This window comes from Notolabrus celidotus, chromosome 10 (genome assembly GCF_009762535.1).
Source record: "Notolabrus celidotus isolate fNotCel1 chromosome 10, fNotCel1.pri, whole genome shotgun sequence".
Lineage (NCBI taxonomy): Eukaryota > Metazoa > Chordata > Actinopteri > Labriformes > Labridae > Notolabrus > Notolabrus celidotus.
In genome coordinates, this window is record NC_048281.1 from 18345724 (window position 1) to 18356246 (window position 10523).

The 10523-nt window shown below is 38.8% G+C and overlaps 1 long non-coding RNA gene across 1 annotated transcript; it reads left to right on the forward strand.

Annotated features, from left to right (window-relative positions):
• The first annotated feature begins 2904 nt into the window (after positions 1–2904).
• Positions 2905–8539, forward strand: LOC117819858. Its single transcript, XR_004632647.1, has 3 exons — positions 2905–3125; positions 6526–6582; positions 8368–8539. It is a non-coding gene; the product is annotated as an uncharacterized LOC117819858 (long non-coding RNA).
• The last annotated feature ends 1984 nt before the right edge of the window (positions 8540–10523 follow it).

Sequence of the window (10523 nt, forward strand, 5' to 3'; positions counted from 1 at the left end):
AGATGGCCGCAATCTAGGACGCTCCTCTCGTTGGGGGGTTGAAGTTGGCGGCACTGGAGGACGCTCCTCTTGGGGGGGTGAAGGTGGCGGCGATGAAGACTCCTCCTGGCTCAGCGATCTCAGTCGTTTTCCTCCAGAATGTGGTCTTATCTTCTGTTTTGTTTTGTCTTGTCTCTTGTCCTTGGCCAGGGAAGCTGGTGTGTGATACACAGAGTAAAATAGGTTGGAAGTGAACAATCTTACTCCTGACTTGTTGAGGCAAAATCCATCTGCCTTAAAAAGGTGTCTGCGTTCCCAGAAAATATTAAAATTGTCAATAAAGTTCACTGATTGAGCAGCACATGTAGCTTTGAGCCATTTGTTCAAAATCAACAGCCTGCTGAATCTCTCGTCCCCTCTTCGGACAGTCGGTAGAGGGCCACTGATAAACACCACAGTATCAACAGATCTGACTTTGCGCAGCAGATCAGTAAAATCTTGTTTCAATACCTCAGATTGTTGCTTCACAACATCCAAGGCCCCAGTGTGAAGAATGAGTGATTTCACCGTTGTGTGGTCAGCAACAATGTCCAGAATTTTGTCTGAAATGTCAGAGACCGAATCGTTGGTGAAGCAGAGGACTTTGGTGTTTCTCTTGCCACAGAGGCTACTGACCTCTTTCACGGCACCATCGCCCACGATCAGTGTTTCAGGCCCAGTCGTCAGCTCCCTCTGCGGCCTTTTGCTTATAGATTTGGTCTCGTACCTTCCCTTGGTCTTCGAGGACACAGGGTTTCTCAGGTCCTGGGATGGAGAGTCAGGATCTTGTGAAAGTGGTGCAAATCTGTTCTCTAAATGTATCTTTGTTTCTTCTACAGGTTTGCTCTTACTAGTACTTTTTACTGCTGTCCATGGCTGTTTCCTCCTTGGTAGGGGGGTTGAGGCGGCACTCCTTCTGGATGAGAGTGCAGGCCAGCCAGTCGCATCAGAAATCTCAGGGCGCTTGGCTCTGCCTGTTATCCGTTCTCTCATGTCCGTGGGAAACGTTTTATCTTTAGGCCTAGCGCCAAGAGTGTTCCAGCTGGTCCCGACTGCACAGTCCTCCTGTTTTGGAGTGTCATTGTTTGGGCTAACTAGCCGTGTGTTAGCAGGTACATGTCTGCTGCTCTGACCCCATGGAAGAGTGGTGTCATTCCCGCATAGTCCATTCACTTCCACATTCACTTCTATCCGATGCATCTTTGTTTCCAGCACAGCAATTTTCTGAAGGATCTTCTGAAAATCGTCCACAGTGAAAGGAGGCATTTTGGTTCCAGTTAGCTTAGCTGCTAACAGGCTTTTGCCGATCAGTAGGCCACGTTTGCAGTTTCGATAAAATGTCGAGATAAGGCAGTTGTTTACTTTGTCGACAGTAAATTATAGTCCCAGTGGTTTCTAAGTATCCTGGAGTGACTGCTTGTAGTCTCTCAGTGAAGAAAAAAGAGTTAAAATGAAAAGAATGCAAGCATAAGCAAGAGCAAGCAAAAAAGCGTCTGCACTCCTCAAGAGCAGGAAGTTGTATTGTATTGAACAAAAAACTTTATCTTGTTCTATTTAACGTTCAATTCACTGTGTGAACTTGCCAAGGGAAATGTGTACAAAAAGTTGTCCAGTCTGTACTGTGAATCGTTTCTTTGGAATCCCACCCATTGATAGCATTAGCAGGTTAAAACGTATTGTAGCTTTAGTGAATCTTCACACTAACAGTCTGGTTTGCTCTGTGAGTCATATAGAGACTTTAGCATTCACTTCAATCTGTTTCATAACCAGTTCAAAATCCCTCACCGTGCATAACAGGTATCTATAAATAAATAAAAGCTGCTGATCAACCTTCTTTGTTCTTTTAGTGTTACCTACTGGGAAGCTAACTGCTATTCTAAATTGTTCATCCCCTCTGCAATGACACTGTTAAATGCTCCTTTGAGGTTATTTAGATATTTTTATGGACTTCTTATCTTTTTACCAGATTGACTGTTTTATCTCTTATTAGACTGATCTTTTTATTAATCCATTCTGCCTTCAGTCTGTTTGATGCCAGAGTTCATTCTAGACTTAACGTCATATTTTAGCTCTTATGTATAATTATTTGTTGTCCTTATGTCACTGTGTTTTATCTATGTTGTTTTTTTATGTACAAGCTGCTCAATACGAAATGCTCCTAGAGAGATTAATAAAGTTGCCTTAATTGAATTAACCCTCCTGTTATGTTGCGGGTCAAATTGACCCTTTATAAGTCTATTTTAGGCAACATATGCCAAACCAGCTAAATGCAGCATAAAAATTTGGGCAGCATGTGACAGAAGAGGTGTGTCATGTTAATCTAACAACATCACTTCATAAAAAAGAAATCTAAAAATAAAATAAACAAAAGTCAATGTCATGTAAAACTATTGTATTTATATTAAGGGCTTTCCAATGTACATTAAAAAAAGTTTTAACATGAATTTTAATGTAAAACGAGTGAGTTATCCTCATTGAACCATGATCTATGAAAATTAAAGAATGGACTAAATCTTGATTTAAATGGTTAGTAATGGAGTTAAAAATTAGATTTAAAAAAATGTGTATTGGGATTTTTTGGGGTTCTGAAACTTTTGAATAATTGAATATGCCCCAGGTCAAATTGACCCAGGAACATTATTGCTGTTCCAAAGAAACAAACATAACAGGAGGGTTAAATTGATTTTTTTCCCCACACACTCATTGATGATTGGGTGATCATATGAGTGATCATATCAACCTTACACATATCACTCATTTCACAATGTCAAGGTTTGTGATGCACATAGAGGATTGTTAGTAATGTATTACTCATGGAAGGAAAATCTGACCTTTTTTGAAGGCCTGATGGACGTAAATTATTGTGTTTTTTGCTTTCAGACTTCCTACCAGCTTATACTGAATAAAAAGAGCAAGTGAGCAGAAGATTCGGGAAATGAGCCTCTCTCGAAGCAGCAGGGCTGAATAAATGGACTGAGCCAGCCCAGCCATTAACCTGGACCTGTTTCAGCTTTGACAGATAACAGAGACCTGCCTCTAATGATGCCAGACAGTCACAGCACTTTAATTAAGGGTTGAAACAGCACAAAATTGGCTGCCTTGTTAAGGTAAGACCAACACTCACTAACCTGGGTAGCAATCAGTGGAAACTTTGCCACTTGTGAAAATCAAACAATAAAACGTTAACAATGGAATAAATGATGACAATAATAGAACCATCAATCCATAAAAAAGTAATCATGCAATTCCACATTTCACTCAAAACAGGTCTATACAGCCGTGAGTATTTTTCCTTCATTGTGCAGGTGATAGGAGGCGACCCACCTCATGCATCATACAATGAACAAATCAGTAATAATTTGCATCAAAATGATTTTTCAACGGAATCTTTTTTCACGTCTCACTGCTAGTTCTTCCCATTTAAAAAAGCAAACAAAAGGCACTTTTTGCTTCAGGCTTATTTCTACGAAGGGGTGAAAAAAAAGGGGACTTGCTAGATGCATTTATCAAATATGGCAATTTGCTTAATGGACTCTGACAAAGCCATTGGCGGTCTTTATTTAGATGCAGATGACTTCCTCCACACTGGCTTCCTCTGTCACTGGCAGAGCTGCCTATCACGGAAAGAGAGAAGAACGCTCCCTCCTGTTTTTTTTTATACAGACTACAGTCAATCACCATGTCAGTCTGTCTGTGTGTGAGACACACAGACTGACTGCCTGTCTACACTCCCTCTCAACCCCCTTTGGCTCTCACTATTTCCCCTTCACTCTGTATAAATTCTCCATTAATGCAGCCAAAAGAGAACAAACCATCTCTCAGTTGGACTGCTCATTTTGTATTAAAGCACAGAGCTGCACATGGTCACGGTTGTCATGATACAAAGGAAATATTGGAAGTTGGCTGAGAGAGAAATGCTAACAGGTCTGAACAGTGTCTGTGTTTAATAAAATGGAGCTCCATATCTCTCCAAAGCATAGCTGTCATTCCTAAAAACAGCCTGATAAAAAGAAAGATTAAATATAGTGTTTCTAATTCTTTCATTGTGACAGAAATTTGACATAATACACCATGACTTTTAACAAATATGCCAATGGAAAATTCAGCTATTTTTGAATTCAATTGCTGTACTGCTTACGGGATAAGTTTTAGGCCTGGAAGAGCTGATAAGCATGCAACCAGCATACTGAAATCACATGGCTCTCCAGCTATTAAAAAACTTGCAGAGCAGTGCATGTGTGCGTGTGTATGCGTGTGCTTGTGTGTGTGTGTTTTGTGTGTATTTGAGTGTGTTAGGTGTGTGATTTTGTGGAGGGGTGGTTCAATGTTAAGGCAACAGTGCCCTCTTGGAAAAAAAGTATCAAACTGGAATAATCCACTGATTTTCATACATATACTGTATGTCAAACATGATGTGCCTCTCCGAATGTTGCAATTAAATATTGCCTACCTGATCAATTTCATTTTTACGGTATGTTTTCTCATGGTTAGAAAAATGTATAGGATCACACTTTTATGAATTGAAGGCTGAATTGCTGAGGGGTATCCTAGTTATTAGATTGGGAGGTGTACAAAATGACAACAGACTGAACACATAAATGCAAAAATGGAGCAGAGAGCCCTGAAGCTACTACGAAGCAACTTCAAAATACCCAAGGTAAATTTGGACACACAAAGCTAGTTATTGAGCCAGTAAGTCAACCCTGGGTTTCTGTCAGCTTTTTCACATATGAAGGGCAGTGTAAGCAGCACAGACCATTTGCTGACATGAACAAATGTGCTGTCAGCAGAACAGCATATTTCAAAAATGGAGACAAAACTATGATATCACAAAAATATGAAAAAGTCCATTCATGAAACAATAAAATATTAACAGTTATCGCTGTTGAATTCAGGGGAAGAATCAGCAGTAGAAAGAGTCTGTGTGACTGTACAACATCAGGCTTATAATTAAACTTCATCATTATTAGTGCACAGTAGATCTGACTATAATTACAATAGGTCATTCCACTATATTAATTTGTTGCTCAGATGTATTCTTGTGGTGTGGGTGTTTTTTTCAGCTCTAGTTTCGCAGTATCAAACACAGCAGTAAGGACCAAAAAACTATGATGAAAGTAAACTAGCCTAATAGCAGTGAGATGGCTTACTTTCAAACCTTAAAAGTACAAGGCTTACATTACATACAAAACAAGGTGCTTTTCTTGTCGGTTGTAGGATTATGTCAGTAGAGCAATATCTTTCATCAGGGCTGGCTCGTGGCATAGGCAATAAAGGCAGATGCTAGGGGCGCCGGCCAGCCATAGAGGGCGTCGCTTACACCCTCAATGAGTGAGGAAGAACATTTGAAGATAATAGGAAAAAAATATTGTTTTATCTAATTTAATTTTGGATTAAATTGCGGAATGATGCCAGTAAACATTTAAGAGCTTGTGAATCACTTTTAGTTTTTAAAAATAATGGTAGTGGATGATGTATCTTAAGGTTAATCTCCTCTCCTTAACAACCTGTTCTGTAGAAAATAGGTGTTCAGAAGTTACTATTGCAATATATGGACCCCAGTGTGGAGAGTGAACCTTTGCAGTGCTGAAAACCTTGAGCTGATCTTAAAGTTACCCAGTAACTACAAATCCTGCTTTTTAAAGGGTTACCTTTTATGATAGCCACATTGTCAAAGTGAGCTCTGCACTATGTGGACATGCTCTGCAAAGAGTGCTTTCTTTTTAAAGGGACTATTTTGCACCACAGTCAGGATGAATCTATCATAACAATAACTTTCATGCAGTAACTGAAAATTAAATGAGGTAAATACCCTGGATTTTTGCTTTTCAGTGTATGGTACCAGAACAAGTACAGTTTCTGCTTTTACTCACAGCTTTGCAAGCCCTCTTTCCAGCAAAGTTAAATCTGCATGCGAGTTGGGCAGGTACGAACCACTCCAGCCGTGATTGTCCGCATCCACAGGACACTGTCCAGACCAGGGGTTCTCAAACTTTACCATGCCAAGGCCCCCCAAACAGCATTAGCTTCAGGACCCCATTTGCAAACCTACAGACAATGCTTCAAAATATGTAAAGAAACATCAAATTTAAGAATGTATTTTCTTACTTTTATTCACTTTTCAATAATTATTTTTTTTGTTTAGCATAGGAAATTATTAACAAACATGTTGTAAAAAAATAAAAAAATAATAAAATAAAATAGATTCTATTTTTTTTTTTTTACCTTTTCTCCAATTTTCTGAGGCCCCCCTAGCGCCCCCTGGAGGCCCCCACTTTGACAACCACCTGTCTAGACAACACAGTGAACATACTCACTCAGTCAGTAACCATGTGAAAGTTAAAATCTAGCATAACAGCAAACTGCGCCTTAACTGTATAAAATTGACTAATCTGCTCCAAAGAGGCAACACTGTTTTCATTTAAGGGTGACCAAACTAAGTGCTTATGATGTAAGTAGTACTATATATAACAATTCAAATCACATATTTTGCTTCACACATTTCAGGTGGTTGCATTACCAGCAGACAGAAATATGCCGTAACCTGTGGACCACTCCCATTTGGTGCGTAAAAAATGTATCAAGATTTTAAAATGCTGTTAACAAACTAAACTACCTGTAACTTTTGTATTTACAAGCTTACTTACTTTCAAGAGCTTTTAGGGGGATAGTTAAAACTCTCAATGTCATCCAGAGAGAAAAAAGTATCATGATAAACAAGCCCTCTCTCAGTTTAGCTCACATTAGTTGTGTTTGAAAATGTTTGTATCTCACAGTGAGGAAGGGAAAAAAACAATGACAAGAAAACAAAAAAACAAATTAAGATATTTTGTTTGATTTGAACAACTTCACAAAGGCAAGACACTAAAGACCTACTGGGAATTCTACAGCATTTGCTTTTCAACAATTAAACCAAAGCCCTGCGGGCCTATGCTGTGACAATAGTGGGATGAAGCCTCTTCCAAAAATAAACACAACAAATTGAGTTCTTCTTTAATGAGGCTTAAATATGACTTCTGTTCCTAAGATGTGCTAATGGAGATTAATCTTCAGAACTGTCGTAGCCTCAAATCCTCTGTGTCTTTCATCGCTGAGTACAGATTAACAGCAATCCACCAGGGAAGATGATAAGTGGGTTTTTTGAGTCCATACAGGGACTGTAGGCCTATTGAGAGACCAAGAGAGGACCTGCACTAAACCATGGAAACATCCAACACTAACCAGCTCAAATGAAAGGCACTCAAAGCCTATTAAACAAATGGCCTATTGCAGAAAGGTACATCCTGCAGGATGAGTTAATCTGAACCTGAGTCAGTTGTAAATTACTGTTGGATACAGTCATGTTTTTATTCAGAGCAGGCCTATGTTACTTGATGTTCATGTCACACAAAGTTTTGAGGCCAAATTACATGAAAAGCCTTTGTGTTGAGACATAATTCAAGTGGGCAGGGTCACAGAAGAATGTAACTACAGGCAGAGCCCAAATGAGTCAGAGAATATTTTAAAATAAGAGCAGGACTTATTTTGCTCATAGTTATGCTGATGCATCCTTATGGACAGTATTCACACAGACAGACAGACAGAACATAAAGGTGGAATTTGAGGGCAAAATTAATTAATTACTTCAAATTAAGGCCTGCAAACATTTTTGTTATTAAGTATTTGCAGCCACTTCATGTGTGAACCAGCTGCAGCAATCAGTTCTACTTTTACTGTTATGAACGAGATAGCAACATCTTGTCCAGACACTCTAATAATCCTCTCTTGGTGCATTCCAGACAGACCAATCACATTTCAGCATTTCAGCAGGAACATATCTGTTCAGCATATTGTCAACTGCAAGCAAGCTGCAGGAGTCATTACTGATGACATTTGATGACACAAAGGCCAATATTTGTATTGGGCACATGGGACAAAAGCTTCAAATCAATGTTTCTTATTGACTTAATTGAACAAAGGCAATCACTTCCTTGCATCTCCCTGATAAAAAGTGACTGAAAAAACGCAGGCCTGCATATTACACATAGTATGAATGTTATTTCTGCAGGCAAGCACTGTGTCAGGACCTTGTCAGAGCCGCCATGATGGAGGGGAGGTGATTGTTGTTCCCATCTGGCTGCATAATGAGCTCAGAGTGAGGCACAGGGTCACTAATAGAAACATGTCATACAGCCCAAACAGCACAGTGGGAGTAAAACCAATTGTGAGGCTGTTGTCGAAGCCATAAAGGATCCTCCAATTTTTTTTTTGAGTGTTTCATTTCATAATTGTCTTTCTCAGTCATTGCTACAGTGCACTGTGATTTGTCTTTTTCCACAATTACTCTAATTGTTCAACCTGTTTTTCTAGGCCCACTCTTCGAGCAAGGAGGCCGTGGAGCTGAACTTCATAAGTGCAGCAGTTCATTGAAATTCATGTGGGAAGAGTGTATAAAAATGTCGGTCGGATCTCTGCAGAGGACCTATTTCACGTTAAATAAAATGTTTCAGTTGGATGGAAACCTCGTTGGGATGTCACTGAGTAAGGGGTATACGATTTTCAGCACCAAAGGAAAGACATATAGCCTCCTCCTGGTGCAGGTTGGAGGAAATCAGATGACCTACATAACTTTCCATTAGTGTCAGACTTCAAACATGACTGTGTTATTGATGGTGATGAAAAAAACATTAAACATCATGTATGTGTTAGCTTTCTTTGGTAGGTTAAGAGGTGCAAGATCATCACAATATTTTGTTGTGGCCTTCAGCTCAACAACTCAAACTGTTACTTCAGTCTTCAAATTTGCACATACACATACAATATGCAACATTCATCCAAGACTTGGTAGCCACTGCAGAGTGAGTCAGAGCACAAATTAAATATCAGTGCTTACAACTTTTTTTTTGTTTAAGGAAAAAAGGAAAGGCTCCTTCTTTTTCATAGTTTTTCAAAAGCAGTTTTTTTAAGTGTAACTTTAAAATGTTGATTCATAGAGATGTATCTACTAAAAGGGGAACTGAAGTGATTTATCATTGCCCTTTGGTACATTTTGGGGCACGCAGGTTGGAGTAACAAGACTTGAAACTGATGCATTAAGACAGTCTGACCTTTAGTCCTCAGTGTAGATAAATGGTGGATCTTATACTACAGAAAGTGAAACTCTACAGCATCTCCACTGTTCTTCCTATCTTTGAAATGACCCACATCTATTGCCTTTGTATACCAGTTAGAAAAATTAAGACTTGGAAAGGGTACAAATTATCAGCAATGGTGCCGCAAATATGATTTATTTTCATACAGTTTATCTTCTGAATATTATATTAATTGATCAAGTTTTTCAACGATCTATAAAATGTAGTTCAATCTTTTTTCATTCAGTTGTGACATCTTCCAATGACTTGTTTTGTCAGACTTACAACAAGGAGACTTGAAGATATATCTAACTTTCTATCAAAGAAAATATAAAGCAGAAAAAAACATGTAAACCAGAAAATGGTGTTTTGGTTTGGAAAAGTCTCAAAGTAAATGGCTTAAGAATATTAAAGTAATTGAGACTTGTCAGTTAACTCAGTGCAGTACGAATTAGTTACAGTATCTAATTGATGGGAAAGAACACTGAAAGAATCATATAATATAAGAACATTTTTATTACATAACCTGCTATGTGTAATGTGTTTTGAGCACATGGCAGCTACGAGGTGTAAACAGACCACACTGGAACTAACAGGGGAGACTAAGGGGGGTCGCAGAGCCCAGGGTCCACAATCCTCTCTTTGTAACAAAAAGGTGTTTTCCACGGGCTGCATTTGTGGGTTAAAGTTCATCATGATTAAAAAAAAAAAAGTTGTAGTGAATGGTATGGTTGTTGAATACACACTTGGTTCATGAAGGTTAGCTGTGCTGAGTGGTGAAAGAAGCATTCAGAACACTCAATTGGCAACCCTGAAACTCACATTCAGCCTCTTAACATGAGCCACAGGGTTCTATATGAACAACCACCCCTTAATCAATTTTAAGTTTTTTTTTTTGGTTTGTTGGTTTTGTTTTGTTTTGTTTTGTTTTGTTTTGTTTTGGGGGGGGGGGGGGGGGGGGGATTGTGCTCATGCAACTAGTTTGAAGTGCAGTTAGAAAAAGGTGTGTCCATATAACTTATAGCTGTTGCGAGTTGTCTTCTAATGTTGTCAAGGACCTGCTAATTGAACTAAACAAACCCCAACCACAGAGTAACCAGTGTAAAAATAATCAACTATAATATAACATATTTTGTATGGTTGGTTATTACTAAAGATGTTAAAATGATACGAACTATAAGTGTCAATTCATTAAGCGTAAGAATATAGGAATAGCATAAGTAGGCTAATAACAGATAAGATGAACTGTTACAGAGATGTAATGAAACAGACGTTCAGCACATGTAATAGACCCTGATAGATATTAGTCTGCAAGTGGAAGAGTGTTCAGTAACGTAAGACATCTCATAACTGCGCGTCAATGAGGCCCTTTTTCCGGAAGTCGGATGGCGCCGT